The sequence below is a fragment of the Oxyura jamaicensis genome, chromosome 2, assembly GCF_011077185.1.
Source record: "Oxyura jamaicensis isolate SHBP4307 breed ruddy duck chromosome 2, BPBGC_Ojam_1.0, whole genome shotgun sequence".
Lineage (NCBI taxonomy): Eukaryota > Metazoa > Chordata > Aves > Anseriformes > Anatidae > Oxyura > Oxyura jamaicensis.
Window position 1 is genome coordinate 132,641,102 of NC_048894.1, and position 24,496 is coordinate 132,665,597.

General features: G+C 39.6%; 1 long non-coding RNA gene across 1 annotated transcript in view; it reads left to right on the forward strand.

Annotated features, from left to right (window-relative positions):
• Nucleotides 1-10,000, forward strand: part of LOC118162463 — a 10,446-nt gene extending 446 nt beyond the window's left edge. Inside the window, exons 2-3 of the long non-coding RNA XR_004748464.1 lie at nucleotides 694-773; nucleotides 9,902-10,000. This is a non-coding gene — a long non-coding RNA (uncharacterized LOC118162463). The remainder of the gene's footprint in view (nucleotides 1-693; nucleotides 774-9,901) is intronic.
• Nucleotides 10,001-24,496: the final 14,496 nt, after the last annotated feature.

Below are 24,496 nucleotides of genomic sequence, written 5' to 3' on the forward strand. Positions count from 1 at the left end.
TCTTTCTTTCTTTCTTTCTTTCTTTCTTTCTTTCTTTCTTTCTTTCTCTCTCTCTCTCTTTCTCTCTTTCTTTTCCTTTCTTTATCTTTTTCTTTCTTTCTTTCTTTCTTTGTTCCTCTCTTCCTCTCTCTTTCTCTCTCTTTCTCTCTTTTCTGTATAAAGAAGAAAGTAGTCTGGCTCTGAGGCAGTGGTATTTAACAAGCTCTGTGCTAGTACACAGATTGGAGATGTTCTCAGTGTCTCCTTTACAATTTCATGGCATAGTTGGATGTGGTTTTCAGCCTAGGAAATATGGTATATATGAAAGTTTCTGCAGCTTTTTGAACTACAGATGCCCTTGGCTGCCCACAGTTTCAGGGGTTCTGACCTAGATGAACCAGACTGCCTATACATCATGAGCTACACTGTCCCTTCCAGCCACATGCTCCTATCTTTCTGTCCATATCAATATCATAATCCATACATAGCTCAGTACTGAACGTTGGGAGAGCTTGCATCATACCACCCTGAATTTTCTGAGAATTCTACCATATATGTATTTTTACATTGAATACCTATCTCCTAGCCATCTTTTTCTGTGTGTCAGAGTAAGTAATTGTTATTTTATTTTAGATGTTCTGAACCTTTACTGTGGAGTGGTAGTTTTCCAGAAATGTATGTCTCAATTTGAAGGATTTTTGTTTTTATTTTTAGGTCATATACATGTTGGAAAGATTTGAAAATTTCTCAAGAAGGTGTTGCCACAGCTGCATATTTGAAAGTATCAGCCAACTGTAAGTATAAAATGAGTGTGTACAGAGAATGTAACATATACTACACTAAATCATGAGCATTTTACGTGCCATCTAAGTAGCCAATTGTTTTACCAGAGGCTCCCGTATGATTATGAGGAGATAAGTATAAATGGCCAAGGAGAAATAAAAAGCAAGAAATAAAACATTTAGAGGTGCAATACTTCTGGGGAAAAAATAAAAACCTACTTAGTATCTGGGAGATTAGTGGGAAAATGCATACCTGACTACCTTTCCAAGGAAATTAAAAGTGGGGTATCAAGATCTTGTTCCTCAGGCTCAAGTACCCTCTGGAGAGGAGATTTTGAGGAAAGAAAGCTAAAGCTACTTCCTGAGACGGCAGCTGTTTCAGGAGAAGACTGAACATGGATTCGTGCTGTCACAGGACTGTAGTGCTGAGTCAGAGCATCCTTATGGGAAATGGCCCAGTTTTCAATAGCTCAAACCAGGGAAAGTGAGCCAGCATGTAAATCATGACACTGACCCACCACCCACCCTTCTCACCCAGATGCGAGGAAGCAGCTCAGGATCCTGGTGCAGAGAGCTGTAACTGTGATTTCCTGTGTCTCAGCTCCACCACAGATCCCACCTGAGACCTGGTAGCTGACTCCACATGAACCAAGCCAAAATCAACAGGCTAGCTGCAACCACAGAACAGTAGGAATATATTAAAGGAAGCAGAATTACACCAGCTATCACTTCTCATATTTTATTTTATTGTCCTGTCACTGGGCATAGTGGCTGCAGGAGCTGAAACAAGTCTACACAGGGACAAATGTTTCTCTCTGCTCTGCTGTGTTTTAAGCCATCTTCATGGGTAGTTGAAATCTCTCTTTGACCTTGCCCTGAAATGGGCTAGAAATGCTCACTGAGGTCCAACAGTCCTCAGCTGCTTGGTTTCTATTGCTGAGCTGAGATGGAGACCTTGACGGAATCCGTATGTCTGGGCTTTGTGGTCGTTGACACGTCAAACCTGGAATCAAGTTTAGCATGTCAGCAGGTATGTTGATGACTGAGCCCAGGACTGAAGTTCAGCCATAAAACTATCACAACTTTCCCAGAGAAGAGGGCAGAGGAAGTCTGCAGAAGACAGCTGTGTTTGGCTAACAACTGGAGTGCTGAACTGTGTGTAGGCAGATTACAGCAGAGTATGGATTATTTTATTGCTGTTTTCTTGTGTCATGGAGTGTTTCTGTGAGCAGTATCCTGAAAAGGCTGTTGAGTCACCGTCTGTTCCTGCTCGCAGCTCCCAGGAGCAGAACAGCAGGTACAGGACGTAACTCAGGCTTGCTGAGGCAATCACAGTTTAGCACACAGGCATCTGACATTCAAGCATGCTTTTTAAAGTATAAGAGCCACTTGATACTATCTGAGGTGAATGACCTCCTCTAAAGTCCCGTTCAAATTGGACAGAGGTATGGGTGGAATGGCAATGTTTTCCTTTATTTCAGACATCTTTTTAGCTTTGTCTTCAAAAATTACTGGTAACATTTCTGTTAAGAAAGCTAACATCTCATTTTTTTACAGATTTATTGCATATTTATAAGCTCTGGTGCCTCTTCAAGGAAACTGGTGACACCTTCTGCTATTTTCTTCATAGTTACATCAGTTTTAAAAGACTTGATTAAAGAGCTTGTCTTTAGCGTTATTTCTAGCTCTAACTCAAGCTTTCCCTGTTGTATATCCTCTCCAGAAAAGCACAACTTTATATTACCTGAGAATTTTAGAGGTCCAGAAACTAATTTTAGTGTCAGAATTAATGTGAATGGCCTTTTTGTGCATTCAGTCCACCAGAGCAGAGAAGATACTGCTTTATGCTGAGTTCTGGTGAAAAAAATGTCCAATGGCAGCCTTCCTATAATTTCAGAAATACAGAAACAAACAGGATCTCATTCAACAGGGTTAGAGGTAGAAATAAACTTGAATTTCTGAAGGTATTAATCTTTTCTGATATCTGGGAAAGTGAGAGTCAGAACACAGGTAGGATCTTTGTCCCTGACATGCTCTCTCAGTTAATTTTGTTTTTCTCACAAATTGATATTTTTTTCTGCATTTTCGTTCCCCAAGGTGGTTCAGACTGTGAACCCCAAAGTAGTGCTTACCTGATCGTCACTATCCTACTAGTGGGTTTACGTGACAAGGTTTTAGTAGCAGGGGGACTGCAGGGGTGGCCTCTGTGAGCAGAGCCCAGCAGCTGCCCCATGTCAGATCAGAGCCAAAAGGCTCCAAAAGGGACCTGCTGCTGGCTAGAGCTGAGCCAGGGAGTGACACTGGATGGGCCTCTGTGAGAGCAGACTGAAGAAAACAAAACAAAACAAAACAAAACAAAACAAAACAAAACAAAAAAAACTGCTTTGCTACAGCACTCCCAGGTCAGTGTAGCAGGAGGGCAGGAGGTGCTCCAGGCACACAGCAGCAGTTCCCCTGCAGCCTCTGGAGAGGCCCCCGGTGGAGCAGGTGGATGTGGCCTGGAGGAGGCTGCGGCCCATGGAGAGGAGCCCACGCAGGAGCAGGGGGTCTGGGGGGAGCTGCCACCCGTGGGGCACCAGTTTGCTCCTGGGGGATGGACCCGTGAGACGGAGCCGTGTGGGAGCAGTTCTTGAAGAGCTGCTGCCTGTGGACAGCCCCTGCAGGATCAGTTCAGGAAGGATAGCATCCCGTGGGAGGGAGCCCACAGGAATGGGCAGAGAGGGACTGTGAAGGAGCAGCAGTGATGAAGCATCAGAGACTGACCACAGCCCCCATTCTGCGTTCCCCTGTGCCACTTGGGGGGAGGAGATAGAAGAGAGTGGATGGGGGGGGAAGGTATTTTTAGTTTGCTTTTAGTTTCTCACTGTTCTAGTCTGCTAGTGAAAGACAATAAATTATATTAATCTCTGTATGCTGAGTCTGTGCTGCCTGTGATGATAATTGTTGAGTGATCTCCCTGTCCTTATCTCAACCCTTGAGCCTTTTCCATCATATTTTCTCCCCCTTTTCCTTTGAGGAGGGGGAGTGAGAGAGCAATTGTGGTGGAGCTCAGCTGCCCAGATGGGTAAAACCACCCATAAAACCACTCAGAAGGATAACTACTAACAACATAGCTAACAGAATGGCCATGGTATGGCTCATATTGTTCTTCCTATACCAACAAAATCAATTGAAAGTTTTGACTTCCCTATATTTTTGGTTAATATAGGGTTTTATAGCTTGAACTTTGAAGTTAGGGCAAGGAAAACAAACTGTAATTCATAATCAGACAGCACAGTGTAAAACAAAAGATGGATCAAATGTAAATCTGAAGAAAATCATTGAAACATATAGAATTTATGTCCTTGAATTAACAGTTTGAATTAATCATCTCCTTTATAAACACATTAGCCATCATACATGACAGATTTCTTTTGTCTATTGATATAAAAAAAATCAAAAACAAAATTGTTTAAAAAAAAAGAAAAAAAAAAGATTGGAAATGTCTAATCCCATTTGTCAGAGCACCAAGAAGCCTTCTTAGACGGGTATCATCAGCTCACATGTCTTATTTTCTCAAGTGCCACAGGGGTTCCCTACTTTCGTTACCACTTTCTTCAGACCCATGTCCCTAGCCTTGCTGCTTTGTGAGTTGATGGTTCCATGAATCAGCCCAAGGGAATGAATGGCTGGTTTCTGGAAGGCAGGCTTACAGAAGACAACTGATGATGAATCACTGAAGTTAGTAGGTGTTAGTCATTAGCATTGTTTTTTAATCAATGAATGTCACAATGGCAAAAGCAATACTCACCAGACAATGAGGGAAGTGACAGGATGTACTTCTGTAATGCATGGAAATGACATGACAGCAAACACCGTCATCTAGGCTGCAGCAGCATCTGCCTCTGCTCATTCTAATAGAATTATAGAGGGTTTACATTTGTTGCAATATAAATAGGCACAGAGGAAAATAAGAGATGATACGGAATGTTTGCTTCCACATGCCACAAATAAAGACCAGATGCACAAATACAAACGGAAAGGTAGGTTGTAATGAAAGCTGCCTTCTCACGGGCCTTAATGCATGCACAGATGTTCAGATCTCTTTTGCAAGTATCTTTAGGAGCTAAGAAAAATAACTGAATTTAAGTCATTTAAGCTACATCTACCTAAGAGAGCAGTGTGTTTCAAAAAGAAAATTTGTAAGTTAGAAGAGTTGGTGACAAGGATGTGATGTACATATCCAGTTTAAAGGTTTTAATGATAACTAGATATAGTCTGATACTGCCTGTTCACCACCCATTAGCAGTATCTTCCCGCAGTATTTTTTCTAGTTTATTTACATAAAAAAGAAAAACAGCCTGCATGTTCCAAGACTATTCCACAGTCTGAGGACAGTAGGGAAATTCACAAACATGCTCCTGATCTAAACTAAAACAATAGGCTACATATGTACATTTATAGTGTCCACCCAGCTGTATCTTTAGGGCAATCACATCTGGGAGACTGCATTCACAACCTTCTCCAATTGCAAAGTAAGACACCATTATTAAGCTATTATAACCCACTAGCTACTAGATTTCTTTGGCTGCAATATTATTGAACCCCATAAAACAGAATTGTATCTTCCTTTCTGCTAAGGGCCTTATTCAGCACCTGCTGAACTCTGTCAAAATCTTTCTGTTGACTTCAAGCAATCGTAGAACAGCCTCCAGGAAAACTGTTTGCTCATATGCTTCAAGTTGGATTTTTAAGTGACTTTCATTGTAATTCATGATGTGAATTCATGATGCTGTTTTGTCTTAGAACCACTGTAGGACCTATTTTATATTGGCAGGAGCAAACGTTCCTTCTGCTGAGAAGACAGGAGATGGTGCAGAGCCAACTACGGTTTCTGTAGTTCCAGCGCTTTTCCAACGCCTTCCAACACCAACACTTTGACAGCTGCTGCTGCTGCATCTGACCTTATGCACAGTATCTGTTATTACATCTACTGCTCTCTGCAGTAACATCTTTTTTCACTTTTCCCATGACTAGGTGTGTTTTGTATTGTACTTTTTTCTCTAGCCTAGTTCTAGCAACAGTCTAATTTCATAGCCAATATAAATATGGCTTAAGTTTAAGAATCAAATATTCACTTGTGTGAATCCCAGAGTTACTCTGTGTTACATGTTGGTCTGCCTAATGCTTTTCTTCCCTCAGTGTCCATAGTTTTGCACCACTATGTCGTGAGGCATGTAACACAATAAAGTACTGCCAGCAAAAGCCACATTGCTGTCCATGGAATATATCCCTGTTCACTCAGCATTTTCTCTGCTGCAATGGGTATGGTTCATATCCTCTAACTGAAAAACAGGTCCCTGGAGGAAAGTGCCTGCAGATCACAAAAAATACAGTCAAACAGAAATGATGCATTCATTGTTTTTAATGTTTAATAGAATTCCATGACGACTCTCAGCCCACATACCAGGGACTTCTAACCTAGATGATACTGGGCAACAGAGAGAATTAGCTAAACAAATGTTCATTTTTGTTTAGCAAAGCAATCCCTATATGTTCTACCATTGACCTTTTTTTGTTGCAGATTAAGTTTATTTGAAGAAAAACTGGCAGACAATTTTGTGATTAAATAATTGTCAGAAACTGTTGATGTGTCAAAGTAGAAAAGTACCACTCATTACTTTTAAAGGACAAGGTTTTCTGGTCAAACTCAGATGGAAGACAGATGTTCACTGACCTTAAAAGATTTTCAGGCAGCCATATGAGAGTAAGAATCCAACCATGATGTTCTTGCATTATTTAATTCATCCCATGGATCTGAACCTCATGCTCTCACATACCCTGCAGGTTTTCTGCTCTCTGAACTATTAAGTCACCATCCCTTACACTGTTTCCAAGTAGATACGTAGTAATCTATGTGAAATGGAGTATCCCCAGTAGGAATGACTGAGAGAAACAGATTTACTCAACAGCGTGGTTTAGGCATTTGCCTAAAATCTACCACTCTAGTGACAGATAAGACTAGGTAAATCCAGTCAAATGTCTGTTGCAGAAAGGTAAACACATAAAGTTAAATGTAGACAGAAAAATAAATAAATAAATAAAGTGAGAGAGAGAAGCTCAAATCCTTTGGCATATTCAGACAGAGCAGAGCCTTCAAGAGATTTTGATCTCTAGCATGCCTGTTCCTGAGATTTTACATATTATGGGATAGATAGGTCTGTCGTGTTTTACTAAAAACTTTGAAATTCCCAAATGCAATTTCAAAGTATACTATGCAAGCATCCCCTAAAAAATGAAAAATCAAAAATCAAAACTGCACAAAAAATCGCAGTGGGAAATGGAAAAGGTTTTTTCACTGAGACCTTGCTTAACTGAAGTCTTTCTGTAACACAGGAGTGGAAGAATCAGCAATGTCTTGCACTTATGTGGTCCTTTGAGATCTCATGTTCCTTTAAAATAGTTAATAAATTCATCTTTGTCACATTCTTTTGAGGTAGGGAGGCAATACTATCCTCATTTTAAAGATGAGAAAAATGCAGTATGGAGGTAATAAGTTCTCAATATCAAATAAAAAGTCATTGGCAGAACTACAAAGAGAACCTAAATATATAGCTTTCAGTCTTAACTATGATATTACCCTTTTCCATAGTGTCCTTCTTCCTAAAATTATCACAGTCTGCATTGAAAGAGAAAGACTTCACCTCATCTATACTGCTGAGGCTTCTCCTTTTCTCCTGTTCCATAAGATCAGTTCAAGTACTGTTTATAAAACAGGGAAGAATTACCCAGATCACTCAGTCCTCAGTGTTTCAAACATATCCTCTAATCACAAGAGTTTGAATTGTTTTGGCATTGGATCTCTTTTTCTAATGTTGAAGAGAAACTCTGCTGTATACTGGAAGAATTAGGGTTTTATATACAGAAAAAAAAAAAAATCATTAGAGCCATCATGCTTCCACAAATTATTTCAATGAATCCGTTTATTTTTTCCAGTGAAAACACATTTTGCTGAGAAATTTCTAACCACTTGACTTTCAGAATAAGTTAAAAACCCAGACTTTAATCCTGAATTCCTTCCTGAGGCATATTTCATGCTCTCGGGGATTTGATCTGCCAAATTAAAAAATTGGGAGTAGTATTAACAATGGTTTATCAATTAACAATGGTTTATCATGGAAATGGTTTATCTTAGGAAAGCAATTTTATTTGCAGTGAAAAATCCCCTAGGAACTTTGTTTTGACTGCAGTGACATCTACTGGTACTTAGATTTTTTTCTGAAAATGAAGTAAAAGCAAACGTGAAAATTGTGCTATACATGAGGCCTAGCAGCCTGAAGGTCTAGTTTTGTTTTGTTGTTGTTGTTGTTGTTGGTTGCATGGTTGGTTGGTTTGGTTTTTGTCTTTTTCCTAAGTATGAGAGCAGAAAAAAGCAGATATTCTGGAGTTCAAGCATGTATCATCCCAAAGACTGCAGCCTTGCTCATGTTTTTTGATATAAGAATAAATGGTTCAAGAGAAGAGAGTAAAACAGGAAGAAACCAGATCACCTGAGACACAGAGAGTGGATTCTTGCTTGCTTTCTATTCCAGAGTGAATATAAAGAAGGGAAAAGACTACACTGGAGGGATATATTCAAGAATGCGGGGGGGTCTTCTGGAATTAGGGAAGCAGCAGTGCTGGCAGAGGGAGCAGTAGGCTGATGCCTGGAGCTGTCAGACATTCCCCCCTCTGCAGCATTGAGACAAAACACAAACACGGTGAAGCTAACAGGGTAGTAAGCTAAGAAACTGAAACCCTGCACGGATCACCATGGAGCATCCCAAACCCCATCTCCTGTTCACTTTGCATGGTGCAAAGTCAGCTATTGACCCCTTTCAGAAAACCGTGTCTTCCATAGCACTTGGGATGTCTATGTCCTCCTGCTCTTTGCTAAGTCCTTGTCCTTTACCTTTTGAGTACTAAGTGGGTGCTTGAGCAGTTGCAAAGAGAGTCAAATGCTGCTATCTGGCTTTAGATGAAAGATATGAACACTGGAGATGAAAAATGGTTGAAGGGAACAGCAGAAGAAATGACACTGTTAAACATTTGTTTATATTTTCTATCTGGTTGGTTTACTGCCTCTGTACTCTGAGATCTGTAAGGGAACAAATGAATTGCCCTGACATTCCTGCCCAGCCAGATCCTGGACTAAGAATGAAAAGCTTCCGTGTACCACGCTGTTGTGTTCAGGACATTGGATCAGACTATCTTGTAAAATGAGGTAGCACAACAAACACAAGTTTGGACATTAGGAAAACCACCTGGTATCTGTACTTCATCAGTCTACCAAAGAGGATGGTGAGAGCAACCCTCTTGCAGCAGAAGCACAAGAAAATAGAGCTAAAAAAAGGGCACCAATAAAAAAATCACCAACACAATTTAACCGTTCAGTAAGAAGACCATTGGAAGCAATTGACAAGTTCTTCCACTATTACCATTTACAAGATAATTGACAGGTAATTGACAAGTTCTTCCACTACTACCATCTACAAGATGTAGTAGTGGAAGAACTTGTCAATTACTTGTCAATTCTACAAGATGATAACAGTGCTATTTGCATCTACAAGATGGTAATAGTGCTATTTGTATCTTCTGTGCAGCATTTAGAGATTTAGAGATTTAGATATATAGGAGATAAGGATTTTTATAAAATACACAGATAGTCTTTTCCATTGTAAATTCTCTCCATTCATGATCCATTCAAATTAGATTTCTCTCTAAATTCTAAGCCTGTAATATACATTACACACATGAAACACCACAAAACATAGCTTTGGAGCAATGCACTGTATGGTAATATGTGTTATTTATACACCTGGATCCCCTGCCTCCTTGATTGTATGCACTCAATTTGCTAATGTGCACAAAGGAAAAAATATGTTAAAATGTTTCCTTTTATTAACAATGCAGAATAATGGCATATGAGTATTCTGAAAATCATTACTGAACATATTCAGATACAAAATCCTTGCCAGGTCTTTCTGAGAAAAAAAAAAAAAAAAAAAAAGAGAGAAGTGTTTCAAGAAATACTGTCCAGTGACAATAATTTACTGTTAGTCTAAGTCAGAAAGCTGCATCGTATAATGCATTAAATTATTCTGTTCCTCTCTACCTTTCAGTTAAAATCAAGAAGATGTACTCTAATAAGAACAGCGGGCCATTGCTCTGGACTTTGCAACCTTCCACATTATACATGAATCTATCCTGCAGCCATTTGGAGAAGCACTGGGAGCAAATGAATTATGAGTCACGGGAAGAAAAAAAGACATGTCACAAATATTGAAATTAAATGCAAAAGAAAATGACAAATACTGGAAATGTGAGCTGCCTAACAAGCGACAGATAGTAAAACACGGCAAATGCTGGAAATGGCAAGTAATACAAGAAGACAAGTACTGGGAAGAAAACACGGTAAAATAAAAGAATGAAAACATGTATAGAACTAATGGTATCATTGATCCTAAGGAATTTTGAAAAGGTAAGACAAAAATAATGAAACAAACAGTGCTCTGGGGAAGATGCTAAATTAAGGCACAGTACAAAGCAGGAGACCAAAAGATTTACTTCAAAGCTTGATCAGAAGCACCAGAATTGTCATTGATGGACTCTCTGATGCTGTCCGTTGTTTTTTGTTTAACTTCAATATACTCTTTTCTACTCTATTTATTTCCTGGCATTTATAATCAACATGTGCATACCAGTTTGAATTTGTGGAAGCTTTTTATGATCTTTGGCCACTATTTTAAAGGTGGTCATCCAGACTTCGATTTACACCTTGAATGGTCTCAGTGACTTGCAGAAACTACACTTGCTAAGCAAGGAAGAAATTTCTCCAAGTTCATTTATTGATTCTAAAGTAAAAAGAAAGATGAGAGCATGAAAATAAAGATGAGAGATCACAGTCTCAACTGACATACATGAGTGTAGTTAGATAGACCTCTGATTTATATTAATTAGGAAACTTGATGTTCTGTCACTGTGATACTACTTCTGAGAATGACAGCTTCTAACAGGACAAGGTCTAGGGAGAAAACAGATTTATAATTAAGAGCATTATTCTTTCAACTAACCTAAGGCAACTTCATGAGGCATCTGCTGTGAGTCACACTTGACTGGAGACTCTGCATGCACTGACTTAACAGGGAACAAAGAAAGATACAGCAATACTGAAAAGGCAGAGAAGAAGCTACTCCAACACTTTTATGAAAAAGTTCACTAGAATGAAACTATTAGATGAACATAAGAATACTGGAGATCTTAAAAAAAAAAAAAAAAAAGGTAGAAATGAACTTTCCTGACTCTTATGGTCATGCCTGATTTCAGTACAAGTAATAATGGGATTAAACTGAAACTTCCATACTTTAGATAAAAGTTGGCAATATTGTAGATCCCAGCTGATTTTAGAGGTCATACATGAAGCATTCTAAGAGGGACTTTCTATCTTAATGGTGCAGTCATGTACCAGTAGCTTTATAAAGGTATAAAAATAAATATAAATATATATATATATGTATGCCTGATGGAACAAGACCTGGGACTGGAAATCCAGACTTTTTCTCAATTGCATTAAAGATCTTTTTTACATTGTTCTTTTATATTTGCAAGGGATCTTCACTCAAAGACTATCAGGTCAATTAATCATCCAAAATGCCTCAGTATAGATAAGAATTAACCCATAAGCATAGCTTATCAAGAACTATACCTCTTTGCCCATTTTTACTTTGTTTTATGTCAAGTTTTAGTGCCTAGTTAATATGATTTGTCAGTCGAAATATGGTAATATTACTATCTCAGGATGTTAATAAATATCTCAGGATATTTACCTTGCTATCTTTTCTGGGACTTCTTTTTTAAAAACTGATTGGAGAGCAGAGCGATTAATATAAGATATAAAAAGTTTCAAGTTAACAACAACTTTTAAATTAAAAAAAATATATATAGTTTTTCAAACATGGACTCACACTCTCTTTCCATGGAGAAATATCATGACTGATTCCATATTCCTAGCCAAGAGTTCAATGAAATTTATGAACCTTTTTTAAACAGAATAGTGAATAATATACTTTACTAAATATACTTTATACAAAATATAGTTTAATATTTTTAACAAAACACGACAGCTTGAAGAGTAAGAACAGGAAGAAATGAAGAGATTGGCTTACAAAAGGTATAACTAATTTAACAGATACAGAATTGCTTTCAGAGCGTAAACAACAGGGCAAAAATAGTACAGAAATTAGCAGCTATTTCTGATGGAAAACATAAGTTCTGACATAAAACATAAGTTAAAAGTGGCATTGGTTGAAAATGTGTTCGTCCATATATTAGAGAGGACAGAAGGCATTAAGTCAACCATCATCAAAGTAACAAATAAATTGAAATATTTGCTATACTCCTATATTATCAGGTATTATTATTATGCACCCACTTAGAACACTTACAGGTCCAAACACTTGACATAAACACAGCCCTTGGCACCAGTTTCCACTTTATCCATAGGCTACAAGGAACAGCAGTTAGACATCTGCATCTCTGCTGAGTAGAGATTAACTGAAGTATTAGTTGACACAACTCTCAAGACAAGAGAAACGTGGAAATTATCAAAATTAAATAAGAAAGGCAACTACCAAGAAGAAGATTGCAATGACAGCTGATTCTCCTAATATTTATAGATCTTTTTGGAATACAATGAATTTCAATAATATAATTGCTTCCTGAATGAACAAGACACTAAGAAAAGTTTACATGTATGTCACGCCATCACAGTCAGGACTATAACATCATGATTCATCAGATATAATAGCTCAAAAAATATATATTTTTTTTAATTTTGTCTCTGTGAAACTAGTGCATTCAGAGATATTTACCAATATAGATATACAGCTTTATAGAAAATAATTATCTAAAATTACTTAAGAGATGCATGTAACTCCTAACTGCAGTAGTTTAAACCCTGTCTGAGCTGTTTTAAGCAGCCAGGTATTGTGAGATACAATTCATCAATAGAAACTAAAATCACAAGGGTTTTTGTCCCCGGAAATAATAATGAAACATGGGCTTAACTGAACAGAATGATTTCCAAGGTTGAGGATTTAAAAGTTTGCATAGGGATGAGTCATGGAATATTAACGCTCACACCAAACTTTTTGTTATATGCAGAATTTTCACAGCCAGATTGATGCACATGGGACTACCTATTTACACTCAGACTTGTGTGATTTGTTTATAAAAACATAAACAAACAAGGCTTCCATCATGGCTGTGTACTTTCTGCAACTTCCCTGCAGCATGGGCTTTTGAAAATATATGCAGAAAAAGAAAATGAGAATATTTAAAATGAGCTGGAAAATACACATCTGAGAAGTTGCTGCAGCATAGTATGAACTTCCTTCTGAATAGCAACACTGATTATCTATTTCAATTGCAAGATAAGAGAATATGAAAAAAATATGGAGTAAATACATATTTTAAACTCAAAGAGAAGGTATCTGTGCTATTTCATGCCACCAATACTTTACGTATCACTACAAATGGTAATAAAACCAAAGATGATACTATTGTCTTCCACACAAATTGTAATAAAACCAAAACATCACAGGCCCCTAGTATCTCCCTGTAGATAAATTCACATACACAATGCTAACCAAGCCAAGGATGGCATGTCAAGACAAAAGCATTTTTACTTCAGTCTTCCACTCTGTAGTGCTGGAAACCACAAATTTCTAAGTTCATAGTACTGTGCCTTTCATCCAAGGATTTTGATGTGCTTTACAAACTTTAATTAAGCTTCACAGCATGCCTACCAGTCAGGCAGAACCTATACCATTTTCAGAGAAAGCATGGCATAGCTTTCATTCCTTACACCTCTGCTCTGATCCCATACGGCATTTTCTCCACTGTGATGTATTGTGGAAACACATAATAGCAGAGCAAAAGGCCCCAGTGTGCCCAACTTCTATTACCATAACTTTTTTTGATTTCTTACTTTTTTGATCATACCTTACATAAACTGTTGTGTTTTGTTTTGGTTTGGTTTTTAATTTTATTTTTATTTTGTTCTCTGCAGATGAATTCATACTTGTATACCTAATCTGGGCTTATGAGTAAGACACACATTTTATTATTATTATCATTATTTAATTAGAAAGAGTTATAGTTTAGGTTGCACTTTCTCCTAGAATCAACTATAGAAAATATATGCAGGAAAAACACAGCTGAGACAATATGGATTTGTAAATGAATTGCTGCAGGAGCTGTGCTATTCAAAGTAATTACTCACTACAGGAGAGTGGTGTTTTCGTAAACAGAAGGGCTGTAAATTGTACACAGATTGCCTGTTGAGCCAGGCGCTACACAAATACATGGTGTTGGGTGTCCAGCCGGTGTGCAGAAGCACAACAAGGGTCACAGCCCCTCACAGCCTCCATCTTCCATCTCAAACACTACGTCTGCCTTGGCAGGTGGAAACTGTGAGATGCTCAGCCCTGTTTGTTAGCTTGAGAAGCCTGGAAAGACCTATTAAGATAAAGGATGCTGTGTTTGCAAACGTGCTGTCTAGTCGTGGTAATGCCAGGTTAGGTAGCAGCATGCCTTGTTGTCTCCTCAGCAATCATTTCAGCTCACAGCAGGGCAACCTGAGCTAGCACAGCCAAAAATCAACCTCTGCTTGTCCTTCCTCTTGTTCACTTGGACTGAAAACTTTTCAGAGCATAAATCCTCTTTTCTACAAGTTAGTGTGCATATGGAACAATACAACTGCATTTTCTTTTGTGACATCTAAACAACTCAATAAGAAACAGAGCACTGTATTAATAAGTTCATTAATAACCTCCTTCAGAGCATGTCTTAGGGTTTATGCTTCATTTAAATATTGCCTATAGGACATACTGAGGAAGAGAGAGGGATATATTTATTAGTTTTTTCTTACTGCAGTTGCAGTTTTAGTGATCCTGTGCTATATCTGACCAAAACACACCTTCAGCTGGAAAAGTGGGAGTTGGATACAAGCCTTTTGAACTGAAGTTTGATATTGTTATCTACAAATGAGAAAAATAAATTTTCAAAATAATTAAAAAACAAACTTGGATTTAAGCCAAAGCAAGAACTTTGAAATGTACATTAAGTCATGAAAGTGTATGTGACCAGATCTCCTAAGGCATCTGTGATTCAGAGCAACAAGTATAAAAGGTGGCTGAAATGTAGCATATGCAGTACAGCCAACTAAACATAAAAGAATTTACTGTACAGTACTAAAACTCTGTAATAAATTTTAGTATCTGAAATATTAAGGAGGAGACTGACATGACTGTTATTAGAACACTGTGATGGGAATTATCATGCAAACTTAAACTATAAAGCCCAAGAGAAAGATATTTGTAGTAAAGAAGTCAAAGTATTTCACAAAAAGATTGAGACACTATAGACATGAACATGAGGCAGCAATGTGCTGTTAAGAAGGCTAATAATATTCTTGGCTGCATGAGGCAAAGTATCACCAGCAGGCCAAGAGAGGTGATCCTTCCTCTCTGCTCAGCATCAGTAAGGATGCACCTGGAGTACTGGGTCCAGTTCTGGGCCCCCCAGTACAAGAGAGACCTGGACATACTGGAGTCCAATAAAGGGACACCAAGGTGATGAAGGGACTGGAACATCTCTTCTATGAAAAGAGGCTGGGAGAGATAGGACTATTTAGCCTGGAGAAGAGGAAGCTTGGGAGTGACCTTGTCAATGTATATAAATATCTCAAGGGAGGGTGCAAAGAGACAAGAGACAGGCTCTTTGCCATGGTGTCCAGTGGCAATAGGCAATAGGCACGAACTGGAACACAAGAAGTTCTGTCCAAAACATCAGGAAATGCTTCTTTACTGTGAGGGTGACAGTCCTGGCACAGGCTGCCCAGAAGCTGTGGTGTGTCCTCCCTGGAGCCCTTCAGAAGCTGCCTGGACATGGTGCTGGGCACCCTGCTCTGGGTGTCTCTGCTTGAGCAGGGGTGGGACCAGGTGGCCTCATGAAGTCCCTTCAACCTTAACCATTCTGATATTCTTTGATTTTGTGAAATGTTGATAAAAGTTAGCCATAAGGATTTTTAGCTTACATTTAGGCATTGCATTATCTTTGAAGAAGGAATATGAATGCAAGTTTGTGCCCATATGTTTGTATGTCTGCATTATTTTTCCTGTTCTGATTATACAATAAAATTTTATAAAGTAGCCATGTAAAAATGCTGATTATAATACAACCCAAAAACTTTGTGATTAGTAACTTTAAGCTATAATTACTAAGGTTTACTTTTTGTATCTGTAAAGCTAGAAATACCTGTCCATCCCACATCATTTTTCGAGTAGGATATATTTGGCCTCATTAAAATGTAGCAATCTCTATGAAATACATATTGCTAGCAAAGGAATGAATCTATCCATGAACCTGTATTTATAAATCTTGATACTTACAAAATTTACTTTATAACGGAGCTCATGGCCATCACACCACCTCCCCACAGCCTTCCTCCCTTGTGGGTACACTCACACATTAATTCAGGATGGTGCTCCACCAGAGGTGTCATTTTGGGTCATGCAGTTTTGCTGACTGGCAGGAACTGGCTCCAGCATGAGATGGCCGCAGTGAGACACTGCTTAATTGGGAGTATCGCTGCAGCAGGGGCCATTGATGGGCTGGGTCTTGCCCAGTGCAAGGTAAGCATCTCCCAGCCCTGCCATTTTGCTGCAGCAGCCAAACCCTGCCAGGCAAGAAGCATGCCCTATCTTCCCCTCCTGACAGGTTCATCACAGGGATATTGACTGCTTGCTCAGCTGCTTTGTTAATGCATAAGCATGAGCTCACAGGCTTGCAGCACAGCTGTGCCAGAAAAGCGGAGCGTGGTGCAGGGATCTGAGCTCCCCGCTGCACTAAAATTGGCCCAGCACGGCACCTGCATCAGCACAGGGCCCCAGCACTTCAGCCTTATTGCCCTGCTGATGCAGGGAGCAGGGAGACTGACACTGGAAGTGAGAGATGTGGCATTATGATCCTTATCCATAGTGCTGGGGAAAAAACTAAAGAAGGGAGGGAGGCAGGGAGGAAAGGGAAAGAGGGGGAGAGAGAGAGAGAGGAAGGAAGGAAGGAAGGAAGGAAGGAAGGAAGGAAGGAAGGAAGGAAGGAAGGAAGGAAGGAAGGAAGGAAGACTTTTCCCAATCTTTCAGTTCTTAAATTTGATGGAATAAATGTTTTCTGTTTATAAGTATTGTGTGTTATATAACATGGTTTGCCAAAATATTACTTTCTATACACATATCCACGTTATTTTAAAATCCTTCTGCCTGCAAACAGAAAAATTAAGCTAAGGGCTCACAGGCCACAGGATCTGAACTGAAAATCCATGTCTTGCAGTTTCTAGGTATACACTATTTACCAGCTTAGCCTCTGCACAAATTCAATTGACCCTCCTGAGACGGTTTGGCTGCTGGAGATATAATAAGAAATCATTAATATTTTTTATAATCTGAAAAAATTTATAATATTTAAGAACACGCTGTCATGGCAATAACTGCTCATGTGAGAGCAGCTCCTAAAAATACTCCTGAATTCATTATAGGATTAGCATATACGTGATCCCTAAAAGAACCATTTCATAAAGTAGCACTTTTGAGGGCCTAGTGCCAATTCATTACAGTTTTTTATGCTATAAAATCACTGGAAGAAAGTCTGTGTTATGACTAGAGACGTTTCCTTTGCGCTAAAGAGGAATCTAACTCATTGACGTGTTCAAACTCTCTTTGCACCCCTGGAAAATCCAATACTTCATAAAATGATGTGGTATGGGCAGTGCCCACACACTGTAATTTTTTATCAACAACAGGAAACTTTCACTTATTTCTATTAACAGCATCTTGAAAATCAGGTCAGACTTATGGTTTCCAAAATGGCAGATTCATCCTTTAACTCAGAATACCACTTATTCACAATATTCAGGGAGTTCTGCTGTCTTATTGCAGGGCAAAGAAAAAAAAAAATAGAGATTTCATTTAACAATTGGACTCCAAAGTGGTATTCTGATGTTCACCTGGAGCAGCATTATATAATTCAAATGTGACTTTTTATATGCATATATAGTTTCAAAGCAAGAAATATAACCCCATAATAAATCATCGTGAGTGCTTCAGTTGTAAAAAGTTGCTTGCCTGAGCATTGTGTCAGTAGCTTAGTTATGTTCTTCTGGCTGACAGATGTGGAATAGTGTGCAAAGCTAAGGCACTGTCACCGTAAGCTTACTCAGTACTTTCCTGGTTGCAAAGTGCATTAAAAGAAGAGCTGTCAAAAAGTATCTTGAGACAAATGCTTATTAATAAGAATTATCAGATCTTGCTGGTTCATGGTGAGTCTCGTTTTCATTTTGTAGAAGGGCAGTGATTAATGAAAATTCTGCATGTGGGATATGATTTGGGAAGAGAAGCCCAGCTTTTCCAATAAAAGCAAGATCTGTCCATACGAGCGACATCAAGGCTGAGCTGTGACTCACCAGCCACAGAGGGAAGAGTGAGAGATGAAAAAGAAGTGGCTCATCTGTTGGAAGCGAACTGCCGGAAATCAGTGCTCCAGGACTGGATCTGTCATCTACATGATGTATGAGCCTTCAGAGGCAGAGGCAGATGTCTGCCGAAGATACCCACAAATAGCTATTCTAAATTAGTTTGATGGTAGAAAAGCACAACAATTCAGCATTTCAGGACTGCCTAATCACAGCCCACCCATGTGATGATCCTTGGGCAATATCTTCATTGTGTGTCTGCTTTGTTCATCCTGGGTAAAATGGTTTGGAGCAGAAAAGGTCCTGCCAATTCCATATCTACTTATGGGAAGACTGCAGTAGGACAACAACAGTGGTTACACAATGTGTATAGGACTCTCATTACATGGGTGAAGTACACAGACACACACACTTGTTCTCTGCTGCAAGGCTCAGATCCACTTGAGTTTCAAGGGGTCCTCATTTGACTTCTAAATTTAAAACATTCCTCTTTTCCAGGCATCTGGAGAGGCAGAACATTGATTTTTACCATGTTTCTCATCAGGAAGACTTGTTCTTCAAGAGATTTTCTTCCTGAAACCACCACAGTACTTAACACCTTTCCCTCAGTGGCTGTTCTTCTTTTGCTGTTCTGCCAGTAAGAAGTAAGACGGAAAATGCAGAGAAAAAAAAAGTTCTCACTCTTCAGGGTATGTCTTCTTTAGCAAAGGCAGCACAAGTTTTCTCACAAGCTTTGGCACTAAGGGGAGGAGAAGGACAGAGTTAAATAAGGTTCCCAGGAGCCTGAGCTATGCTGAGAGAACAAATTGTACTGACAGGTGACTATTTCTCAAGACTTCATGCATTTTCTGAAGAGGCCATAAAAATTATAGCATCATAGAATCATAAAATCTCAGAATCATATAATATGTTGAGTTGTAAGGGACCCACAAGGATCATCGAGTCCAACTCCTGGATACACACAGGACTACCCAAAAATCAGACCATGTTGAGAGTGTTGTCCAAATGCTTCTTGAGCTTCGGCAGCTTGGTGCCGTGACCAGGCCCTGGGGAGCCTGTCCCAGTGCCCGACCACCCTCTGGGTGCAGAACCTTTCCCTAACCCCCAGCCTGACCCTCCCCTGTCCCAGCTCCATGCCGTTCCCTCGGGTCCTGTCGCTGTCCCCAGAGAGCAGAGCTCAGCGCCTGCCCCTCCGCTCCCCTCGTGAGGGAGCTGCAGGCCGCCATGAGGCCTCCCCTCAGCCTGCTCTGCTCTGGGCTGAGCAAACCAAGTGAGACACCCAACTGAGGAAAATGTGTTTTTGGCTCAAATGTCTTCACCCTTTGTAGCCCATGATTCTTTGCATCATACATAAATGTCTCTGTCTTTCAAGCACTTGCTCCCTAGGTTTGCAGGGTTCCACCTGCATAAGTACACTGAAGTACTCTCTAATCCCTTTCTTGCCTACTTGAACTCTCTGTACTGGTCTGAAGTTAAGGAATATAGAATATGACCCAAATAGTGTAAAAGGTGTATCTACCTGTGTACTTCGGTTTTCCTTTCATAAACAAATACAAAGTAGATACCACACAAGGAGAAAAAAAAAAAATAAATAATAATAATAATAAAAAAAGCAATTACTTTTAAATTTATTTTCACATTTTAAAGTACAAATACCGTTGTTAATAAATATCTTTGGCAAATAATGTTCTAAGATAATAATTTTGTTCACCTGCTCCCCCAAAACTCATATGATCTTCTCTATCACTGTAAAATGTCAATGAAAACTTAAATCTGCAACAGCTCTGTGAAAAGTAAAATATTGTAGGATCTCTTAAAATGTGTCTGTGAGTAAGAGGGGTAATCACTAAATATATATTGGTAAGTAAAAACATCTGACCATAAACTTGTAATACATATGGCACTTTACATTAGATTTCCTATATTTTAAAGGGATTCTATGTAAAAAAGGAAATGCAGATCACAACATATGATTATGTTTGTCCTGTGAGTACTTGAAGAACATGCAGAAGAAAATATGCCCATTATTATAAAAGCTTATTATTTATACAGCTGTTTGAAAAGATGTGTAATGCTGGTCATCTGCAATGTCACATTCACATTCCCAGTAATACTAAACCACAGCTAACCAAGTTTTCTCAAATATAAATCTGAATGACAATAGTGACATCGAGTGGTGATCATTGTTAACTGCTACAGTGTATTGCCATGAAACCCTGCTGATGCCTTCTGTGCTATGAAAATCATAGTCTGGTGAAGTTCCCACTCACTGGAAAAGAAGACACATAATGATAGTACCAGTTGGATAGACTTCAAATAGAACCATAGAATCATAGAAATGTTTGAGTGGGAAGGTACCTTAAAGCCCAAATAGTTCCAACCCCCTGCCATGGGCAGGGACACCTCCCACCAGAACAGGTTGCTCAAAGTCCCATCCAACCTGTCCTTGATCACTTCCAGGGAAGGGTTTGTGCTGCACCTGTTTTGGGGCAATCCGAAACATGAGTACAGACTGGGAGAAAAATTCCTTGAGAGCAGCCCTGCAAAGAATGACTTGGCAGTTCTGGTGGACAAAAAGCTCAACACGAGCCGGCAGTATGCACTTGCAGCCCAGAAGGCCGTCTGTGTCCTGCGCTGCATCAACAGAGGAGTGGCCAGCAGGGGAGGGAAGTGATTGTCTCCATCTGCTCTGCCCTTGTGAGACACCACCTTGAGTGCTGCATCCAGGTCTGGGGCCCACAGAACAAGGATGTTGATCTCTTAGAATGGGTCCACAGGAGGGCCACAAGGATGATCAGAGGGCTGGAGCATCTCTCCTGTGAAGACAGGCTGTGGTACCTCTCCTATAAAGAAAGACTGAGAGAGCTGGGGCTGTTCAGCATAAAGAAGAGAAAGCTCCGGGGTGACCTTATCGCAGTTTTTCAATACTTAAAGGGGGCTTATAAAAAAGACAGAGAGAAACCTGTTGTGCAGATAATGATAGGACAAGGGGGAGTGGTTTTAAACTAAAAGCGGGGAGATTTACATTAGAGGCTAGGAGGAAATTCTTCACTCAAGAGAGCGGTAAGGCACTGGAACAGGTTGCCCAGAGAGGTTGTGGATGCTCCAACCATGGAGGTACTCAAGGCCAGGATGGGGCTTTGGGCAACCTGGTCTGGTGGGAGATGTCCCTGCCTATGGCAGGGGGTGGGAACTAGATGATCTTTAAGGTCCCTTCCAACCCGAGTCATTCTATGATTCTGTGATTTATCATGCACATAAGCACTCACCTGGCTGGAGCCATATGCTTGGCTTTTTACAAGGCTGAGAAAACATCACTAGACAGCAGGCGGGTAAAGACCAGTAGTCAGGGATGCAATGAACAGTGGTGGTTATTTATGGTTCTTACTGAATCCACATCATTTTCATAATCTGTTCTTTGTTTCGTTCTTCACTCCCCTCCCAATGCCCATGACCACAGCATGACAGAACTTCTACTAAAATTCCCCAACTTCAGTTCTCTATTTCTATTTTTATTTCGGCACTTAAAAGTGCCATTTCCTCCTTACTGGCTTTGCTGCTCACATTAGGGCTGCAGCCTTAGCTGTGAGAGCAGATACCTTCTCTAAGAGCTCTGGCCATTTCCATCAATAAAGCAATAAATCATCTGGCTTATTTATGCTTTGCGTGACACCAAAACAGAGCTGCTGGAAATGTATCCAAAAGCTTAGCAGCAGGCCTCTACTCAGTGACAATAAAAATACAGTCTCATCCAGTGCTCCAAAAATGTTGAATGACCACTTTTTTCAAAAGACTATAGGTTGCTCAGATACTGAAGAGGCTGACAGTGGTCAGGCAGACACAAGACATAAAACAAGAAATTGTAGAAGAGAAAGACTAAGGCTCTGGAAGGAAGAGGTCTATAAATACCTGAAGGGAGGGCACAATGAAGATGGAGCCATGCCCTTTTCAGTGGAGCTCAAGAGGACAAGAGGCAAAGAACATAAATTGGAACACAGGAGGTTCCGTCTAAACATCAGGAAGCACTTCTCTTTCGTGGGTGATGGGAGTACTGGCACAGATTGCCCAGAGAGGCTGTGGAGCCTCCCTACTTGGAGATCTTCAAAAGCTGCCTGGACATGGTCCTGGGCAAGCAGATCCAGTTGGCCCTGCTTAAGCAGGGGATTGGACCAGATGATCTCCAGAGGTCCCTTCTGACCTCAACCAGTCTGTGAATCTGAACCAGCTTCTTCAGAATAGTTCCCAGAATGTCAATACTACTGTGTAAATCTCAGTTGTTTTCTTGGCCAGCATCTACAATATTTTATTGATGCTTTTATGCTGAGGATGAAAAGGATTTGTATCTTACATATTTCCTCTGGCATTCTATCATTGTTTTGTCTATATGTACGCCACAATTTCCACACTTAAATTCTGTCATTTTGAAGGTCATGTTAGAAACTAATTTTGAGCTGATGCTCTTAAAACTCATTTTTTAGAATACTTTTACAAATTTATTTTCTCAGAAATTTGCTGAGATATGGCCCTACACTAGAGGTTTTTATTCGTTGAAAATATTTACACAGGAACATACCTGCGGTTTACTGAACCTGAGAAAATTTATTTCCCCATAAAGACCACAAGGTGGCAGGTGAAGCATGCAATAAGCACACTAGAAAGACTAGAAAGACTGCAGTAGAAAACTTGTATGCAGTTCTATTGAGATGATGAGCATTACCTGAAAATTCAAACAGTTTAAAGAGCAGTCTAAATTTTGGGGAGGGAGGGTGAAGGTGGGTTGTGTTTTCCAGTTCAAATTTCTTATTCTGGAAAAGGAATTAACTGCACGGGTCTTTTATCAACAAGAGGGTCTGTTACTGAAGGAATTTCCATGGTCAGTTCAAAAGTTTGTTAATATGCCTAGGAAAATTTAAACAAAGAGCATCCAGCATGACTGCTGGAAGCTCTGCAGCAAACCTAGATCTTTGAAAGGTTTCTTTCTAATATAGAAGTATATTTGGGCATTCTGACACAGGCATTGGGTCTTGTTACCCACAAGGATAATTCAGAACAATCTTCAGAACAAACTTCAGAAAATTTCTTCCATGATTTCCATTCAACACCCATAAGATGTGAACAGACCATAGAGTAAGCAATTATATTGTGGTAAATCTTCATTTTAATGAAAACTCCACTAAAAGTTTTGTTGTTGGTGGGTTTTGTTATTTGTTTTGTTTTTCAACCATAAACTATATTTAGAAAGCAGCAAAATGACTTCTGCTTGGAAGGTCTGAGTTTATTGACACTGATGTCTTGTTGAGTACAGTGAAAAACCTTTCACTTATGCATGTCTGAATTCAGCTAATTCAGCAGAAATCTTCTGGATGACTTAAAGCTGTGAGGGTGTTAACTACTAGGAGCCATTGTTGGGGTGCCTTCTTTTCATATATTTCATCCGAGATGACAACACCACATTTGGCTACTGCCAATTAAGAGTGTATTATGTTGACATGTCTAGTTTTCTGCATTGAAGTCCAGGGAAAGACCTTTATTTGCAAATCATTTCAAATGCATGCCCAAACCAAAAAAAAAAAAAAAGTCTTTCTGCTCCATCCAAACTACCATCCCAGCCTGTCCGCAGAATGTCCCTGTATGACGGTCAGCTCTGGTAACTCCAGGTCTGTTAGACCCCTGTGGGCATTCCACATGCTGGCCAAGTGCCAGTAAGCTGGTGGAAGACCCCTACACAAGATCCCCACATGCCCTGGCCAGGGGACTTGGCAAAGGGTCATGCTCATACCTAAGTTTCCAGGCAATTTGAACTTGTAGGACTGGAGTTTGGTACTCTGTGTACAGGGGCTGATAAACGGGGTTCCAAGTTAATATCTGTTTTATATATGTGCTGTTCATGAATAAATTCCCTCTTCATTTTTGTTGTTAAGATCTTTTCCTTGGATTTAACCTCTCCCATACTGTTATATTTATGATGAAAATATGCCTTACATATTCCCAGATGATGCATGCTAATTAAGTATACAAACGGGAAAAGAGGGCCATGTGTTTATGCCTGAAAACCAAGGAAATGATTAATACAGTTGATTCACTTTGCCTTACTATAAATTCCTCAGCATAATGGTACATAGGTACCATTTCTAAAAGCCATAGACCTTCAGTAGAATAGTCATCAGGAATCACCTGCTCTTAAATGAAC